The sequence below is a fragment of the Acomys russatus genome, chromosome 8, assembly GCF_903995435.1.
Source record: "Acomys russatus chromosome 8, mAcoRus1.1, whole genome shotgun sequence".
Lineage (NCBI taxonomy): Eukaryota > Metazoa > Chordata > Mammalia > Rodentia > Muridae > Acomys > Acomys russatus.
Window position 1 is genome coordinate 1,232,424 of NC_067144.1, and position 19,845 is coordinate 1,252,268.

Genomic DNA, 19,845 nt, shown 5'->3' on the forward strand with positions numbered 1-19,845 from the left:
CACACACACTCACACACACACACACACACAGACAGAGTCAGGGAAAACAATCAGACACATCACATCAAATCAAATCTTTAAAAGAAAATAAACTCTCTGTGTCCACAATTGTATGGGGCTGTATATATGGTTAAGTGTGTGTGTGTGTGTGTGTGTGTGTGTGTGTGTGTGTGTGTGTGTGTATGTGTATGTGTGTGTAGAGGGTTAAAACATATTATGGAATTAAGGCCCTGGTGATGTTTGGCCACTTGTTGAAAAAGAGAAAAATAAGGGTTGTTCAGTTTAAATTGGTAAATTTTCTGGTAAATGAGATCAAGCTGCTGGGTTTTGTTGTTGTTTTGTTTTGTTTTTAAAGGTTTTTTTGAGAGAGGGTTTCTTTGTGTAACAGTCCTGGCTGTCCTGGACTCGATTTTTTTTTTTTGTATACCAGGCTCACTTGGAACTCACAGTGATCCACCTGCCTTTGCCTCCCGAGTGCTGGGATTAAAGATGTGTGCTACCACACCTGGCTCAAGCTGCTGTTTTAAATAGTGTCAGTGGATAGAGTTAAGTCAGTAGGAGAGCCCTTACCTTGCAAGTAAAAAAAGAAAAGATCATGAACTTACAACAGGATTTTCTAGAAAGGATACCTTGAGCCTGCAATTGAAACAGTTCTTCCATTAGGTCTTCTTCAGCTCTACTTAAATGATTTTGTTACAAATATTCTCTCTCTCTTTAAATAAGATTCTGATTTTATGTGTATGAATGTCTTGCTTGCATGCATGTATGCACACGTGTGCACATTCGTTGTGCCTAAAGGAGTCAGAGGTGGGCACTGGGTTCCCTAGAACTGGAGTTAGAGGAGGTTATAAGACTCCATGTGGGTGCTGGGAATGGAACCCAAGTCCTCTGCAAGAGCAGCCAGCGCTCTTTAGTGCTGTGCCCCTTCCCTCGCGCTCTCCTGTGTGAGAGAGTCTCACTACCGGAAGCACAGGCTTATGCCACACATCACCTGTGCGCCCTTCCTGCCAGTCCCTGCCCACACTATCCTCAAAGCTTCCAGGAAGCTAAGGTGGGAACTCTGCAATAAAGCCACAATGCTGCTGCCTTTACCAGAGGGGAGGAAAACAACAAGGAAGCATTAGAAAGAGAATGTTGGGGTTCTTTTTTTCCCTCAAGGCAGGGTTACTCTGTGTAGCCCTGGCTGTCCTGGACTCACTTTGTTGATCAGGCTGGCCTTGAACTCACAGAGATCTGCCTGCTCCTGCCTCCCTGAGTGCTGGGGTTACAGGGGTGTGCCACTGTGCCAGGTCAATGTGGGGACTCCTAACACTTTGTTGGGAATGTGTATTCTTCCTTTTCCTAAATCAAGACAGGTAAGTGTTGGCACACTAGCTGCCCCCCAAGTCTGCCACACACATTGTTGGGCGACATGGTAGCAGCTGGAACCAGGTAGCTCTGTAACAAAGCCCCTCAGAGAACAGACGCTATATGAGAGTCATACTATTGAGACTATGAGAATGATATAGCATTTTACTTTGGATTCCTGCTTTCTGAGCAAGCTGCCATGATGGATAAGGAATTTTATGTTTATATCCTTTACTATAATGACCTACTGTAATGCAAAAGTATGGAGTAAACACTATAAACTAGTATTTCAGTAACAGCATGAGTTGATGATGGCAGCAAGGACAACTCTTGTGGACCTGTGCTCAAAATGGACCACCTGCTTGCCTTTGAGCTCAACACAACATGTGTGAGTGCAGCCCTGTAATTACCAGGGCAGTGCCTTCCCAAGGGCACCAGGTCAGGCTTCTGCTTCCAGAATGTTCTAGGAATACCTTATAGATGGGCAGAATTACAAAACATTTCCCAAAGGTAGTCCACCGAATTTCAGGAAGATACTTTACAAGCTAAAATTAACTGAAGAAAAGGAAGATGGAAAGTAGCAGGGAGAAGAGTGAAGTACACACCCAAGACCAGCTGTGGTGGCACATGCACATACCTGAGACCAGCTGTGGTGGTGCATGCACACACCTGAGACCAGCTGTGGTGGCACATGCACATACCCGAGACCAGCTGTGGTGGTGCATGCACACCTGAGACCAGCTGTGGTGGTACATGCACACATCTGAGAGCAGCTGTGGTGGCGCATGCACACACCTGAGAGCAGATGTGGTGGTGCATGCACACCTGAGACCAACTGTGGTGGTGCATGCACACCTGAGACCAGCTGTGGTGGTGCATGCACACACCTGAGACCAGCTGTGGTGATGCATGCACACACCCAAGACCAGCTGTGGTGGCACATGCACATACCTGAGACCAGCTGTGGTGGTGCATGCACATACCTGAGACCAGCTGTGGTGGTGCATGCACATACCTGAGACCAGCCGTGGTGGTGCATGCACACACCTGAGACCAGCTGTGGTGGCATATGCACATACCTGAGACCAGCTGTGGTGGTGCATGCACACATCTGAGAGCAGCTGTGGTGGCGCATGCACACACCTGAGAGCAGCTGTGGTGGCGCATACACACACCTGAGACCAGCTGTGATGGCGCATGCTTCTAGTTCAGTGTCAAGGAGGCTGAGGCCACAGGATCATAAACTTGTCTATTCAGTGAGACTGATAGAAGAAAAAACAAAAACAAAAAATAAAAAAGTACAAGGAAAGACAAGCAAAGTAAAGAAAAAGGAGTTGGGGCATAAAATTAAGAAGCTGTATAACTTTGTAAAGGCCAAATTCTTTTGCATGTCTGTTTTATTTGACCAGGCTCTCCTCCTTCCCACCTGCATACGTGGCTTTCTGAAAGTGCACACCATTTTTGTTCTCTTCTCATGCTACAAGTGGTGCTTAGTATTCCATGAAAATCATCTTTAAAAACTACCCAGCCTCCCGAATGCTGACGATTATAGACATATGCCACCATGCCTGACTCAAAATTTTGTTTCATGTATTAAATAATGAAGAGGAAAATAATAATGCACCTTTACCAAGTAATTGCACTCAACATAATTCTTTTTCTTTTTTGGCTAGACACAGAACCCAGGTATTTTGTTGTGCAATGATCTACCATTAAGCTGTACGTCTAGACCTACATAACCAGGACTTATTCTCTGCTCACCTGCTCCTGGTGCCCAGGCTAAAGCTCAGATTCCTGAAAAAGACTCTTAAAGTTCATCTCTTTCCATCAGATAGAGAAAAAGAACGCTAGCTTACTTATGGCCTAGGCTTCTCTACAACACTTTCCACTGCACTCAGGCTGTGCCCTGGGCTGCAGCAGCACGGTCCAGGAAACATCTCCAAGGAGAAGGGATACGGAACGCTAGAGCTGGGGGAGGCCTGCGAAACGCTGCTTCTGGGTACGACATGGCGACTGCACTCCTGCGCAGCAACAGCTACCTGCACAAGACCAAGGCAGCGAGATCTCAGCACAGACGTGGGAGGTGCTCCCCAGCCCTTACTGAGACGCTGCTGCATGACGAAGTTTTTTTTTTTTAAGGGCGTTCCCATTAGATGGTTTCCTGAGCTCCAATGGATAGTTCCAAACTTACGCATTAACTAGACATTGTGAGTGATCGTGATCGGGAAATAAAAGAACACAGTTAGAAACAGGGACATGTTGGGAGGATGTACGGGAAGAGGCTGGGCGGATGCAATCATATTTCTTGTATAAAATCCTAAAATATAAAGTCACAGCTAAAGCAATAGAAGCAGACTTTTCTTGGAGTGATTTGAAAGCAGCTTTAACTCAGTTTTCCACTTTCTAGTTGTATAATATAGTAAAAAAGCTGTATTTTTGTAGTCTTGCTTTTGAGACAGGGTCTCTTGTACCTGAGGCTGGCCTTGAGTTCACTGGTGCTCTTGCTTCCACAGCAGGTTGGGATCATGCCCAGCTTCGAGGAGCCCCCCTAAAGCCCCCCATATAATAGAAAAACCCAGTGCTGAGGATCAAACCTAGGACTTCTTGCATGCTAGGCAAGTGCTCTACCACTGAGCCCCAGATGTGTAAAAAGATACCTACATATGGGTTCCGTGTGTGTGTGTGTGTGTGTGTGTGTGTGTGTGTGTGTGTGTGTCTGCACGCGCGCACCCACACATGTGCACACATGCCAAGACACACTTGAAGGTGTTTCTCTCCTCCCGCTACATGAGACACTACAAAAGTCTTCATTACACAGTGCCTTGAACAGCCAAACTGCACCAGAGAAAACAGAATGGTGGTTCCCAGGCAGAAATGGGGGCAAGGTGGGTAGAGTCACTGAATGGGCAGAGTGTCAGCTTTACATCATGAGAACAGATATGGAGATTGATCAACAGTACTGAGCCACCACACAGAGGTGCTCACACAACCTCTAATTTTAAGTGCTTAGGTAAACAATAGCTGTCTATTTCTAATATATCTGTCAAACGCGAATCACTGTAAGTTTGTTTTTACAAGTGGGGTTACTTTAGCCCAGGCTCACCTGGAACTCATCCTATAGCCCAGGCTAGCTTCGAAATCAGTGGTCCTTTTACCTCAGTCTCCCCATTGCTGTGAGCCACCCAAACTAGTTTATATGTATTTATTTACTACAGTCCTGGGCACTGAGATCTTGTACATGCTAAGCAGATGACCTACCATTCTATCATCTGAGACAAAAACACTGATATTTACTTTAAGAGAGATAAAAGCTAAATAAAAGTAATGTGTAATAGTAAATTATAATTACTACAGTAAATAAATATTGAATAAAATATTTAAATACTGAATATAAAATATTGAATAAAAATTGAATAAAACATTGAAATAAAATAAAAATGAATTAAATATAAGATTAAACATTTTATGTATAAATTTTATATATAAATAAGTATAAAATAAAATTATTTTAACAGAAATAATTTTAATTTTTATTCGTGTGTGTGTGTGTGTATGTGTGTGTGTGTCTGGGTATGTGTGTATATATGTGGTGTGTCTGTGTGATATATATCCTCTTTGTATGTGCACATTTGAGGGTGGCCACAGAAGGAACAAGAGAGTGAGAAAACCAATGGCTTTGGAATTAAAGGCAGTTTGAGCAGCTTGACATGTATGCTGGAAACTGAACTCAGATCCTTTGATGAAACAGCTAGTGTTCCTAATTGCTGAGCCATCTCTCCATTCCCAACATTATCACTAAAATAAGAATAATAAGTAGCATTTAAAACTATTAATATAGAAATGGCACATAGGAGGTTAAAGTTGGATGGTCAGGAATTCAAGGTCATCCTCTCTTACACTGTGAGTTCCAGGCCAGAGCCTGGCTTACATGAAACTCTCTCAAAATGCCAAGCAGCCAACCAAAATCCATCCAACAAGCAGACAGACAGATAACCATCGATATCATACTAGTCCATAAGGCCTTACTTACTAATTGACTTTATAGCTTGATATAGTTTGGAATGAACCCTGAGTCTGACACTGCACACTGCTCAGCTCCCCAGCACCTAGCCAGGGGCACAGCACTAAGATGCACTCAATAATATGTATTGAGTAAATGAATGAATTATCTTTTGTGCTACTGTGTACATGTAGGCACACACACATGTGCCCATGCTATGTTGTGTGCACAGAGGCCATGACTACTTTCTACCCTTATGTGGGTTCTATGAACCCAACGATGGTCCTGAATATGTTTTCAGCAAACCCTCTTACATTTCCTTTAGTCTATATCTCTTAATTTTTTGTGTGTGGCCACAGAAACGACCATTGCCAATTACAAAACACTATTACCAATCTGAAAAGTATTTTCTTTGTGATTCAACAACGTGAATAAAGTCTTTATTTCCACTTATGGGTTTTTATTATATTTATTCACTTACTAGGTGTATGCTTGTGTGTACTAGTGCGCATGTCTGGAGGACAGTATTTGGGAGTTGGCTGCCTTCTTTCACTATGTGGACCAAGGAATTGAACTCAGGCCAGCAGTTCTGCTTGTGGCACTCATTTTACATTTTTCATGAAAGCGCTCGACCAAGCAGCTAGGACTTCCCTAGTCACCTGACTCATCCGCTGCTCCCATGCTTTGCCTAGCCTGTTTTCTGTTCAAAGGGATGCAACTCAAGGTTAAAGACAGGATCGTGCTTCCTTTGTCACTCTGAGAAGTGAGACAAAGCTCTATATAACTAAGTAAATGTTCTGCAAGAGTTCTTCATAAAACGGCATCTGTAAGTCAATAATTTATTTTAAATGAAGAGATTAGTGGCCTTTGTTTTTAATAAGTTGTTTTAATAAGTATTTAATAAATACAAATAAAAGAACTAGCAGAATTTTGGTTTGAGGCAGGGTCTTGCTCTCTAGCTCTGGCTAGCCTGACAATCACTATGTCAGAGGCTCTCCATTTCCTCCCCCTTTCTTCAACATTTCTGCAATTTAACATTAAGAGTTAATAGTGATAAAGAAGATCAACGTAATGTGAGCTCTGCTTGTTGGCTTGCTAAACTGATGCACAGGTCATTCAGGAGAATGAAAGCCAGAGGCTGAGCTCTGGGAAAGACCCCTGGACCAAGAGCAGCTGGCATTGTGCCAGGGAAGCAAAGCCAGGGCTGCAGCCAGTGAGCACACCTCCCAAGGCAGCCAGTGAGCACACCTCCCAAGGCAGGGCTGCAGCCAGTGAGCACACCTCCCAAGGCAGGGCTGCAGCCAGTGAGCACATCTCCCAAGGGTGCATCCAGTACGGCACAATTTTCTAATCTCAAAAGGAGGCTACCAATGAACATAGACACTTAAATAAGAAAGAGTCAGGAAACTGTGCTAGTTGTCTCTCTGCAAACCTTCTGGACTGAGGCAGTGGCCACACAGTGCTCCTTATGGAAGTGTGGCAGCCTATCTGCCTGCTGGGATGGCTCTGTGGCAATGAGGGACGACAGCTGTTCTGTCACTAGAACAGTCCTCACATGAAATCTGCTAGGGTATATCTGAAAGACCAGTATGTCTTAGCTTAACCATACAAGTATCTCCCAACTTGAAAAGAAACCAAAAAATAAACAAATAAGCTCACAGTTGTTTCCTATATATCATAATTACTTTACACATAATTACTTTGACCTACATTTTTGGAAATAGTCATATTTTGTTAAGATTTACAAGTAGTGGATTTTGTTAAAGTTGAGGAAAGTTGCTAAAAAATACAAAAGGGGCATAAAAAGCCACACTACCTCGTTTTCTGGGCAATGGGTGGATGCCCCACAGTGGATGATGTCACTAGTAGGCAATTATAACATCCAAAATTCCAAAAGCATTTAGTAATTTGTTTTGAAGAAACACAGCTTCCAAAAGGACAAAAAGATACTCCAAATATTTATTTGGATGGCTGCATGCCGAAGTAAAGTGAAATGCATAAAATAAAGAATGAGTCCTAACTTCTAAAAGCGTCAAATATTTGCCAGTAAGTTAAGTATGGAAAGGATTCAAACAGCTTTTGGTAAGGTGGGATGAGACAGAGAACACTCGGGGCCTTGGGAAGTTAACCTGCAGATGAATCATGGATCACTGGGGCACTTGCTGTGGGCAGCATACTTCCTCTGACATGCTGAAGACAGCAAGGAGGCTCCCAGAGTAACACACAAGAACTAGATTAAGTATCAAGTACATGTATGGCATGATGTGGAAGAACATCAATTCCACATAGATACAGATGCCTGGTCCCAGGCCTGGCTATGTCTATCTGCATCAGGAGTTCCACAGTGTGTTCCCAGCCTCTAGCCTGAGCAACTCTCTAGTCCACCATGGGCAGGCTAGCTGCTCAAGTGTGAAGGCGCAGCCTTGCTGGGAGAGTCTAATGTAGATATTTGACCCTATCCACGCAATCTTCAGAGTTGGAAAGTGTTTAACACTCCTTCATTGCTCGTGGGAGTGCAAACTTGTACAACCACTTTGGAAATCAATCTGGGCGCTTTCTCAGAATACTGGGAATAGGGCTGCCTCAAGACCCAGGTAGTCCACTCCTCAGAATATACCCAGAAGATGCTCTACCACACAACAAGGACATATGCTCAACCATGTTCATAGCAGCCTTATTCGTAATAGCCAGAACTGGAAACAACCTAAATGTCCGTCAGTCGAAGAATGGATAAAGAAACTGTGGTACGTTTACACTATGGAATACTACTCAGCTATTAAAACAAGGAAATCCTGAAATTTGTGGGCAAATGGATGCAACTAGAAATGATTCATACTGAGTGAGTTTAACCAGAGCAGAAAGACTCACATGGTATATACTCACTTATAATTGGGCACTAGCCCAAAAGGCATGTCCCACGAAAGACTGCACTTGCCAGGAGATTGGGAGGACCTCCTATTGGGACTCTAGTGAGAGAAGTATGGGAGAATGGGGAAACAGAAGGACCCAGAGGGTCCTAGAAATCTACAAGAAGAACACTCATGACGGGCAGATCTGGACCCAGGGGGGTCTGCTCAAACTACTGTACCAACCTAGGACAATACATGTAACAATATGGAGCCCTTACACAGATCTAGCCAAGGGACAGCACATTCTCCACAGTCGTGTGGAGAGCAGGGAATGACTCTGACATGAACTCTGGTGCCCCATATTTGACCACTACCCCTTGGTGGGGAGGCCTGGTAGCACTCAGAGAAAGAATAGGAAGGTTAGCAAGATGAAACTTGATAGGGCTATGACCATATAGTGGGGGAAGAAGTCCCCCTTGTCATAGACCTAGGGAAGAGAATAGGGTGAAAGAGGGAGGGAGGGAGGAATGGAGGAGACCAGCAATTGAGATGTAACCTGAATAAATTATAAAAAGAGACAGGTGAAAAAAAAAGAAATATTCTAATAAGGACTGAAGTGAGGATCAGCTTTAGTAGGAGGGGTTGTCTTATGTCTACATATGCTTTCCAAACATATGTGAGCAAACGTTCACTTCTACCACAAAAGTACACAACTCCATTACGTACAGAGTACACAAAAGAAGGTGTTTGTCAGCAAGACACATACTTACAACAGAGAGGATGTCTTATAGCGGCTCTGAATTTATCCTACAGCAGATCTATTTATGGAATATAGTCCTTCCAGGTACATAAACTCCCAGGGAGAGCTGCCAGCCACCTGAAGGTTGTTACAGAAGGGCTGACGGGAACTATGAGGAGAAATGCTTGTGCGTGTTCATGACTTAGCGGCCACACTGGCTGGTCATTATGCAAAGCAAAGATGCTATAAACAAATGATTCAGAATGTTACAGACTTTTAACAGGTTACCAGCAGATACTAGAAACTCAGGTGTTACTATAGTTAAATAAATATCAACATGAAGGAGTAGCAACATGTCTGAGCCCCCATTATTTATTATGGTACTTAATTATATCCTTGCATACTTCTATTAAAAATGTTCTTTCTAGATATGCCCATTGGTGAAACAGTGGCACAGGTCTTACAAAGGTAACCAAGTATGCTGGATATTTTATGTCAGTTTGACACAGACTAAGTCTCCGGAGATGGAGCCTCAATTAAGAAAATGCTTCCAGGATTGGGGAGTTGGCTCAGTAGTTAAGAGCACTTGTTACTTTTGCGAGGACTGGGGTTCGATTCTCAGTACCCACCTGGCAATTCCCAACCATCTGTGATTCGAGTTCCAGGCTATCCCTGGGCTGTTTGAGTTCTGAGCAGCCAGTAAGCCGACCCCCCATGACCTCTGCAGGAGCTCTGCCTATCACGGCTACTGATGATAGACAGTTACACAGAACTGGGAGTAGAAACCCTTTCCTCACACCCGCTCTTTTGGATCTGGTGTTGCACCACAGCGGTAATAACCCCAACTAAGACAACAGCCATATTCTGGTAGGATTTGTGGCATACTCCACAGAAAAAATCCATGGCAGGCACTGCAGACTTGCCAGGGATTGCACTGCTTTCATTTTGCTAAGCAGATGTGCTGTCAAAGTGCCTAGCAACATTTACGTCCTTCCTGATAACTGCTGCATGGGCAGAAAGAATTAAGGTAGACACGAGTAACTGGTCAAAGTGCTGAGAGTAAGTAACTGCTTAGTGCTCATTTCTAATGACTTTGATATCAGGCCACCAACACGCAGGGAGGAGGGGGCAGGGAGAGTGCGAGAGCTGGGGAACAGGGAGGAGTGCTGTGAAATGCTGTCTTCTGGAAACTTCTGAACTTATGGCAGCTGCAGGCCTCTGCACAGACTTGAACAAGATCGGTCGGCACTGCAGCACTAACCGGAGTCAGTGGTTATTTAACAAGAGGTGGGACAGGAGCCGACAGGACAGGAAGGTGAAGTGTTGGGAACATCTGAGGGCAGGGGTGGAGGTGTGGGGAGGATACGATCCAGACACAGTGTAAACATTTACACGCTTGTCAGATAATAAATGAAAAACACTTAAACAAAAGCTGTGTTGCTTATTTCTTCTAATTTACAGATAAAAATGATTACTGGTGAAGCAAGAAACCACTGTTTGGTCAGGCCTATGCACCACTCCATCCCACTTTCCACACCGCTCAGGCGAGGCGCCACGACACAGCACAGAACAAGCCTGCAATGCTATTTGATATCTTTTAGAGATAGGATTTTATGTAGCCCAGGCTGGCCTCAAACTAACTACGTAACTGATGATGGCCTTGAACTTCTCATCTCCCCATCTCTACCTCATAATTGCTGCTATTACAGGGCTACACATCACACTCAGAAAAAGCATTAGTACTTGACAACTTACACGTTTTGCTTATTTCAACATGCACAAAGAAGAGGCAGGTAGATCTTTGTGAGTTTTAGAGTTCTAAGTCAGCCAGGGCTACATAGTAAGACTCTGTCTCAAAGGGGAAAAAAAAGTTTGTTCAAATCTTATAAAATTTCTTTTCATTAAGTTAGACTTTATGTACATGCAGATTTTTTTTTTGACAGTCATAGTTTAGAAAACCAATCTTCAGTTACAAGGACAAGAAGTAAACATACATACAACATTTAAAAATCTTTGTTTTGTTTTTCTATATCACTTTATTATGACTTAAATGGTTTTCATCAGCTAGTTCCAAGACACTGAAAGCTCTGGGTATCTGGTGAGGTAGGCCCGGGGGGGAAGAGCTGGGCTGACAGAAGGCTTCCCTCTGTGGTAGGCTTCTGCTTACACAACAGGTAAAACCAATAGTTATTTCTGCACACTTTGTATCCTTAAGCTATCCTAGCTTCAAGTAGTATCCAGAGAGGCAAACATAAAATTACCAAAATGTGTTAATTTCTAGAAATGAATCCCTGAGATGAGGGGCCTAAAAACTAAGCACTTAGATAATAGTATATTTGTGGAACAAATATAAATGTTAACAACAATTAACTTTTACTAGAAGACATTTCATTGAGCATACATGTAGCCAAAAGACATACTAATTTTATCCATTTTTTTTTAATTTCAATAACATATTAATCAGAAAGGTGTCTAATTATTTTGATTGCCTATTATGTTTCTGTGGGGACACTGTATGGTCATTCAACTGCCAGTTGTACTTTATAGTCTAAGCATGGGGAAGTCCTGGCTTATTGCCTTAAAATAAACATTTGAGATAAAAGCATAAAAGTTTATTTTTTATTTGTCGTTATTCAAAGTGGGTGACTGTCTAGCGTGTTCTCACCTTTCTCTCGTAGCCTTCTGTAGAACGTTCATTCCTGACATGTGGCAGGACCTCCCTTCTAGCTCTCTGTTCTTCCAGAGGGTGCTGTCCAAGTACACCTCCCCGAACACCCCGCAGGCATCCTGCACCAGCAGGCAGGACCTGTAAAGAGAAGCAGATCTATTTTCTAAGGAAGAAGAATCAAGAAGACCCTGAAACTCCACTGCAGTCACCTTCATAATGATGCATAAGGGCAAATGAAGTTAGATTCAAATCCCGCCTCCTCTCTGTGTGTGTGTGTCTCTCTCTGTGTGTGTCTCTCTCTCTCTCTCTCTGTGTCTCTTTCTGTGTGTGTGTGTGTGTGTGTGTGTGTGAAGGAGCAATCCTGCTATGGTCTAAGTGTGGAGGTCAGAGGACAACTTTGTGATGTCATCTCGAGTTGCTGTTCCGGGTTGAACACAGGTCACTAGGCTTGTGTTACCTACTGAGCTATCTTGCCAGCCCCTCTAAGTAAGGGTCTTTGCCCATTTTGGTCTGAAACTCATAGTGTAATCAATGAAATCCTGATCCTCCTGTCTCCACCAAAGTACAGGTGTACATCACCATGGTTAGCTTTGAATAATATGCTTATTATTTATATTTATTATATATTATAGTAATATATATTACTATACACACAGACACACATATACACATCTGTCCCCATAGAGCACATGTGGGATTGAATTCAAGATCCTCCTCTGTCTCCCTCCCAAGACTTAGGATTCACAGGTATCAGCTACAATGCTCAACTGCTTTTGGAAACTATAACTACTTTTGAATTCATAAATCAAACAGGAAACTAGAAGTAGAAAATACTATGATCTATTTTAAAATAAATGAGAACTTATTGTTAGGAAAATGACAGTATTCCATATAATGAAACTGCTTTTCCTAATGAATTTATTTTTATTTTTTTGTACTAATAGGAATTGAACCTAGGGTGTTGTACCTGCTATCTCTTGCCACTAGCTATATCTTCAGCCTTTCTATTTATTTAAATTAGTTTTCTATGTTGTTTTCACAAATTCTACATAAACCTCTGCAGTTACCAAGGCTTCCTTAGCTGCTGCACCCCACTGTCCAGTCCTACAACAGCTCCCTGGAGCCCTCTTGAGACAGCGACATCAGTCAGTGACTATACTCAGGCCAGTGCCAATCATCCTGTCACAAGACCTCGCACACATGTACTACAGTGCATGTGAGGGCAGAGGAAACTTGGTGCAAGTTGTTTCTCTCCTTTCACCTTTATGGGGTCTGGGAATTAAACTCAGGCCATTAAGTTTAAACAGCAAGGCTTTTTAACCCACCGAGCCACCTCACTCGCCCCATTGTATGTGTCTCTCTGTGTGTATTAGATATATTATATAATATTTAAGTTTATACATAATTTTAAGTTTTAATATTGTAACTGTGCATGAGGATCTTTCCTTCTTAAATACTGTCTGAATTCAGGAGCTCTTCTTGCAGATTTCTGAGAGTCAAAGTCAACCTATAAGCCCCACCTGCCCAAGGTGCTCAGACACGTTGGCCCCATGAGATGGACACAGAGATCTGGATTAGATCTAGTTTTTCATTTACAATCCAATCATGCTTTCTCTGCTCCTCCTCTGTTGCTTTCAGCTCCTCTGTGAGAGCAAGAATGGACACATACACTTCTCTATGGAGCTGACGTTCTCTTTCTGCCACAAGCCAGCTTACATGCCTCCTCACTGCCCAGCTACCTCCTCATCCAGTTTCTCTGTTTCCTTTAAAGAGGTAAGCAGAGGCACAGGGAAGGGGGTGGGGCAGGCCCAGGACCAGGCTGTATTTCTTCAGAACAGAGAGTCAAAGCGACCCTCTGCTAGTGACAGCACTAAGCCCTACTAAAGTTACTGTTTAAAACGTTAGCAGAAAAAAATCTCCATGGAAGTGGGTGGTGGTGGATGCGTGTCTTAAATCCCAGCACTCGGGAGCAGAGGCTGGTGGATTCCTGTGAGTTCAAGGCCAGATCGGTCTACAAAGTGAGTTCAAGGACAGCCGGTGACACTAAAAAACCCTGTCTAGAGAAAACCAAAACCAAAACCAAACAGCAACAACACAACAAAAACAAACAAAATTCCCCAAAACCAACCAACCAAAAAAACAACAACAACAACCAAAATATTATAAAGTTCTTTTTTGGTTGTACTAGGACTGGAGAGGGTGGGAAACTAATAGACTTTCCTGGTTGCTTGACTGTGGACTGTATCTCAAATAGCGCCAAGGAGCTGGAGACTACTCGTGTTATTTTGCCCCAGGGTAGGTGGTCCAGGGAGAGCAAGCAGGTAAGCAGCACTGCTCCACAGCTCCTGCCTCCAGCTTCCTCCTGCTGTGGGCCACTGCCCTGAGGACTGCTCTTTCCCCTTGGTTCACGCTGCCTGGTGATAAGCTCCCCACTGTTCTACTCACACAGCTGTCACGTAGGGACATGCTGGCTCATGTCTGAAGTGGGTTTCCACAAAGCCAGTTAGCTTACAGGAGCACAGTGAATTCCATCTGCTTGTCATGACTGCCTGGTAAAACACTATCTCAAAAAAAAAAAAAAAAAAAAAAAAAAAGGTGGGGGACAGGATATGCTGGTGCAGATCTCTGAAGAAAAATTCTATATCCACTTGTTTTTCTTGAATTTCTGAATGGAACCTAAACGGCTTCCCAGCAAAGCAGCATCCTGTCAGAGATTTAGGACGTTGCAAAAATCAGTTACTATATGAGCTTCATTTTATGCAATTTAACATGGAAATAACAGAAGCTAATGCAGAGAGCTGTGACAAGTATTAAAGTGACCCACACAGCACATGGCTGGGTTCAGCAAATGGTACAGCACGCAGATCTTTCTTTGGTGGGCATATTTGATACCAAAGCTTAAAAATGATTTTTTTCTAAAACATTCTTGCACATGTTACCTTAGGTCAACTGCTGGATTGTCTATGGATTTACTTGCTGTATTAAATGATAATTTTTTTGCTAGATATTGCTGATAAACAACAAACAAAAGTTAAACTGTGTATTGAATTTCTACAACCTGTCACCCTCTCTAGTTTTCCTTGTCTGTGACTATGGAATCATCTCACCATGTCAGCTTTGTTTCTTCACTTAAAATTCTGTGTGTTTTGCTTTATAAGAAAGCAAAACAAGCTGTGTCTGACTGTGATCAAAATCCTCCCGGAGGGAGCCTGTGCCCTGCAGGTTCTGACTGGCATCTCAGCGCATGGGGGACTAGGGTTTCACATGCACAGAAGCTGGCCATCGTGGCCTAGTGGCCTTCTAGGACGCCGCCGCTCCTCCTCCTCCCCTCTGCACCTGAGTAACACACTTATCAAAATTGTTAGAAGCTATTAACTTAACAGACACTGGCTTTCCCACCCCAAGAGCTGCGAGTGCCATCAGCCACATCTTGGGACCCCCACCTACCCTTTTATAGCCACCTCTCTGGTCTACCCACCAACGTATTTTTTAAAAGATTTATTTGTTTGTTTATTTATTTACTTATTTATTTATTGTTACGAGTACTTTATCTGCAGAAGAGGGCATCAGATCATATTACAGATGGCTGTGAGCCACCATGTAGTTGATGGGAATTGAACTCAGGGCCTCTAGAAGAGCAGGCAGTGCTCTTAACCACTGAGATATCTCTCCAGCGCCGTGTTCCCATTCCCTCCCCTCCCTCACCTGCAACCAGTGTATTTTAAACTTGCCTTGATTTATGGCTTTTTCTGTTCCATAAAACTATAAAAACTCCGTGAAACTGCTTCAGCATGGGGATGCTGAATTTGGTGTAACCTACATCTGTGTTCCTGGCCATGGTAACTCATAATGGTTCTAGTAGAACAAACTGTCTGTTACTCTCTTTAAGATGGGAGCTATGGTGTGCAAAAGTGGTGCACGCCTTTACTCTCAGCCCTTGGGAGGCAGAGGCAGGTCAATCTCTGTGAGTTCAAGGCCAGCCTGGTCTACAGAGTGAGTCCAGGGCAGGCAAGGCTACACAGAGAAACCCTGTCATAAAAATAAAAAATAAAAAAACCCAAAAGATGAGAGCTATGGACAAGAGGATCACATGTAGCCTAGGCTGGCCTTGAATTGTGTCTGAGGATAACCTAGAATTCTTCATCTCCTACCTCTATCCCAAGTACTAGGTTATAGCATGTGTCATATGTGTGTTTATTTTTTGTTTAAATAACTTACTGAGTTTAAGCAAAGCTGTTTCATGAGCACAGGTTGGGGCTTTTGCTGGAGTATGGTTAACTTGCCTTGGCTACACCACCTAAGAAGAGTTACTCTTCTTCCCTTAGCAGCCATTAGCTGCCCAGGGCTTCTCAGCCAGGGTCCTCATGCACCCCTCCTTTATCCCTGCTGGACTGTTGCTAGGCTCCATTTTGCTCACGTAACCCACAGCTGGTGGGAGTTGCTGAGAACAGTGGTTATGCCATGCCCAGAAGACAGCACTTTATGGTTGTCTTAGGGTCTGATGCTATTGCTGTGCTAAGAACAGTGACCCAAAGCAACTTTCGAATGAAAGGGTTTGTTTGGTCACACAGCTTGTAGTCAATGAGGACAGTCAAGGCAGGAACCGGGGGAGGAGCTGCTGCAGAGGCTTGGGAGAACACTGGTCCCTGGCTTGCTCACCCTTCTTTTTATGCTCCAAGACCACTTGCCCAGCGGTGGCAACACACCCAATAGGCTGGGCCCTCTCACATCAATCACTGATTAAGAAAACGCCCTACAAGCTTGTCTACAGGCAAACTGTGTTGAGAGTCCGTCTTCCCTAATGCCTTGTGTCAAGCTGACCTAAAACTGACTAGCACAATAGCATTCTTCCCTGTGGTCTGGCCTTTACAGTCCTCCTCCCTTTCTCTGGGGGTGGAGAGTCAGTTAATATGGACAGCCTGTTTAAGAACGAACAACCAGCATTTACTTATTCTCAGTACTTTGATCAGGTATGAGTTTCTGCACTAACCAACGCCTACTGCAAAAAGAAGCTTCTCTGACTAACATTGAAACCATTACTCTATGGGTCTAAAACAAATATTTAGAAGACAGTTTACAACATGTTCATGTGGTAAAGCAGTAGCCCCCGCCCTCCCAAGTATGATCTCCCTTGCTCTGAGGTTTTGTTTTGTTTTTTTAAATATTAGATTTCACATATTAAATGTGAATGTCCTCTCTTAGAATGGACCTCAAATCCAAAGACAAGAGCTTGACTACCCCCGAATGGCCATGCTGCCATTATGCCAGCGGCACTACTATCCCAGCACATTTCCCCAGCGGGTTGGTTCTGTAGTATCAGAGGTCCAGCAGTGGGAAAGATGATGGAAGAGTCTTCTCCATCACGCCAAATAAAGCTGGGAAAGCTACCGAGCAGGGAGGAAGCTCCTGGCTCACCTTCAGCTTGAATTTTCTGTCTTCACCAATAGGATTTCATCATTAGGTTCCAGTAGACAACTACAGTTTGAATGAGAAATGTCTCATTTATTTAAGCACTTAGTCCCAGTGGGGCCACTGTCTGAGAGGATCTGGAAACTTGAGGAGATGGAGCCTAGTTAGAGGAGGTGTCACCATTTGACTTTCTGCCTAACTGCTTTCTGTGTGTAGATGAATATATGATCGGACAGTATACGGATTTTGCCACCATACTTACCTACATGTTGCCATGGCTCCCACACTATGAAGGTCTCTATTCCTGTATTAACCCTTTTATTCCTAAGCTGCTTTTTGGCTACAGAATTTTTATCACAACAGAAAAATATGTATAGAAGCATATTTCAAAAATTTTTTAAAACAAAACACCAGGGAAATGCATTTTAAAACCACTTTGTGATTTCACACCCCCACCCATGGCAGAACTGTCAGGATTTAAAAAAAAAATAAGAAAGAAAGAAATTAAGGAGACAGATGCTAGCATGGATGTAGGGAAAAGGGAACATTCCCTGCTTGTAGGAGTGCAAACTGGTAGCCACTGTGGAAATCAGTGTGGAGGCGCTGAAAAAGCTAGAAATACATCTATCGTGAGATTCCTACTTAAAAAAAAAATTTGTTTTTCAACCCAGGCTGTTGTTATCCACAAACTGACAGCAAGGCCCCATGGCCGTAGGCAAACTACTCATTGTTCATGGAAAGACTGAGCTGGAGCCTGCACAGAACCTTCACCCACGTTCTAGTGTCTATGCCACAGCAAGGTACACTGCAGGCTACCAAAAAAGAAAAGTAAACACCAGCTCAACCACAAAACCTTTGAGTTTTTTCAGTCTGTTCTGTGGAAAACCACATTAGGGCAATGACAGCATGAACCTAATAGGAGTATCCAACTGTGTCTGACGTGACGTAAGGCCTACTCCACCGAATGGAGCCATAGCTGACATGGGTTGGGTGACCAAGAACCAGAGCTGAGATAGCTCAGAGACCCAAGATAAAATAAAAAACCCAAAAAACAATAAAGGGACTCCTAATGATATATACTCCAAATGATATACTCATTCTGAGACACTCATTGTTTTAGTTAGGGTTTCCATTGCTGTGAAGAGACACCATGACCACAACAACTCTTTGTTTGCTTGTGTTTTTCTGTGTATAGTCTTGGCTGTCCTGGACTTGCTTTGTAAACTAGGCTGGCCTTGAACTCACAGCGATCTGCCTGCCTCTGCCTCCCGAGTGCTGGGATTACAGGTGTATGCCACCATGCCGGGCTCATGAAAACCCTTATAAAGGAAAACATTTAATTTTACAGTTTTTAGAGGTTTAGTCCACTATCACCGTGGTGGGAAGCACGGCAGTGTCCAGGCAGACACAGCGTCAGAGAAGGAGCTGAACTTTCTACGTCTTGATCCACAGGCAGCAGGAGACTGTGTCACACAGGGAGTAGCTCAAACATATATGACTTTAATGCTTGTCTCCACAGCAACACACTTCCTCCAACACAGCCACACCTCCTAATAATGCCACTCCCTATGGCCATGCATTCACACACGAGTCTATGGGGACCACACCTATCCAACTCCATGATCAGAGATTGGTGCCTTGTTCACCCCTCAGCAGAAAGGCTTCCTCTTTACCCATCAGATTCAGACAGCTTCCAAGACACCATTGTAGAAAAATTCTGATCCAATTTGGACCACCATTTTAATCTCCTACTAAACCTGGAATCTCTCAACATTTAGAAACTGGACCACAAATGCAATCCCTGGCTTGCTTAACCATTTTCTCCAATCTTTTTGGACCCTTTCTAAGGTATTATTTGTCCCAATTCAGCCTGAAGAAACCTTAAGAGACCGATGTCCATTCCTTCTAAGGGGGTCAGGGAGGTTTCTGTTTGCTCTCTTGGTCTACAAATGCTTACTTTTTGGTCTTATACAGAGAAAAAAAAACAAGGTAAAACTCAGGAATGTCTCTCTTTTCCTTTATCTTGCATACATAGGTAAGGAGATAGGAGCTAAAAGAAAGGGAGATTTAGGAACATGGAGGGAGGATAGAACAAAAGCTAGATGATTGAACCTACTACTTAACTCAAGGCCTTAATTGTTACTCATAATGAAGGTTATGTTTAAGTCATTGCTACAGAATTTAGTATACTGATACAAAACATGAGCATGTCAAATAATTGTCAGATTTCAGCACAAGAATATATATCCTAAGTCTAACAGATAGATATGACTTTATCGATATATGAGGTAAAATCGTTGAATAAGGTCTTCAAAAGCCTCAGAGACACACAGAATATGGCATTTAAAGTTGTTTTTATAATCCTAAATTAATTCCTCACAACACCCAGCTGACCTCAAAGAAGATGATGAGCAAGAGCCTCCTTAAGGAAATGGCTTCAAATGTGGCAAACCAGCTACTGGGCAAAATGTCCTCGTTCCTGCCACAAACAGAATTCTGCCTAAAGATGGGCAGCTTAGATGCAGGCAGAGTTGATGGCCACACTCTGCTAAGACAGGGTAAACAAGTCCTCAATAGTTCCTCCTGCCCTGTGAATAAGTCTGGCAGAGATATGAGCCAGAAAGCTGAAGATGAGGCTCCAACGTTATAGTGTTGGGTGACTGGTCAGGCAGTAAACCGTCTAAGTCAATTTGTACATTTTGGAAGCTGCTAACCCACACTGCTGGTTCACTCAGGAATTTAGGTTTTATTCCTTCTCAAGTCTCTGAGGGCCATTGAAGGCCAGATGGTATAGTTTTACAATCAAGTTTAGTTGGTTAGGGGATAAGATCAT

The 19,845-nt window shown here is 43.2% G+C and overlaps 1 protein-coding gene and 1 pseudogene across 1 annotated transcript in view; one reads left to right on the forward strand and one right to left on the reverse strand.

Annotated features, from left to right (window-relative positions):
• Positions 1-19,845, reverse strand: part of Spidr (scaffold protein involved in DNA repair) — a 333,822-nt gene that overhangs the window by 45,514 nt on the left and 268,463 nt on the right. The window lies entirely within an intron of this gene.
• The window catches only part of LOC127193191 (disks large-associated protein 4-like), a 31,600-nt pseudogene continuing 15,108 nt past the window's right edge, over positions 3,354-19,845 (forward strand).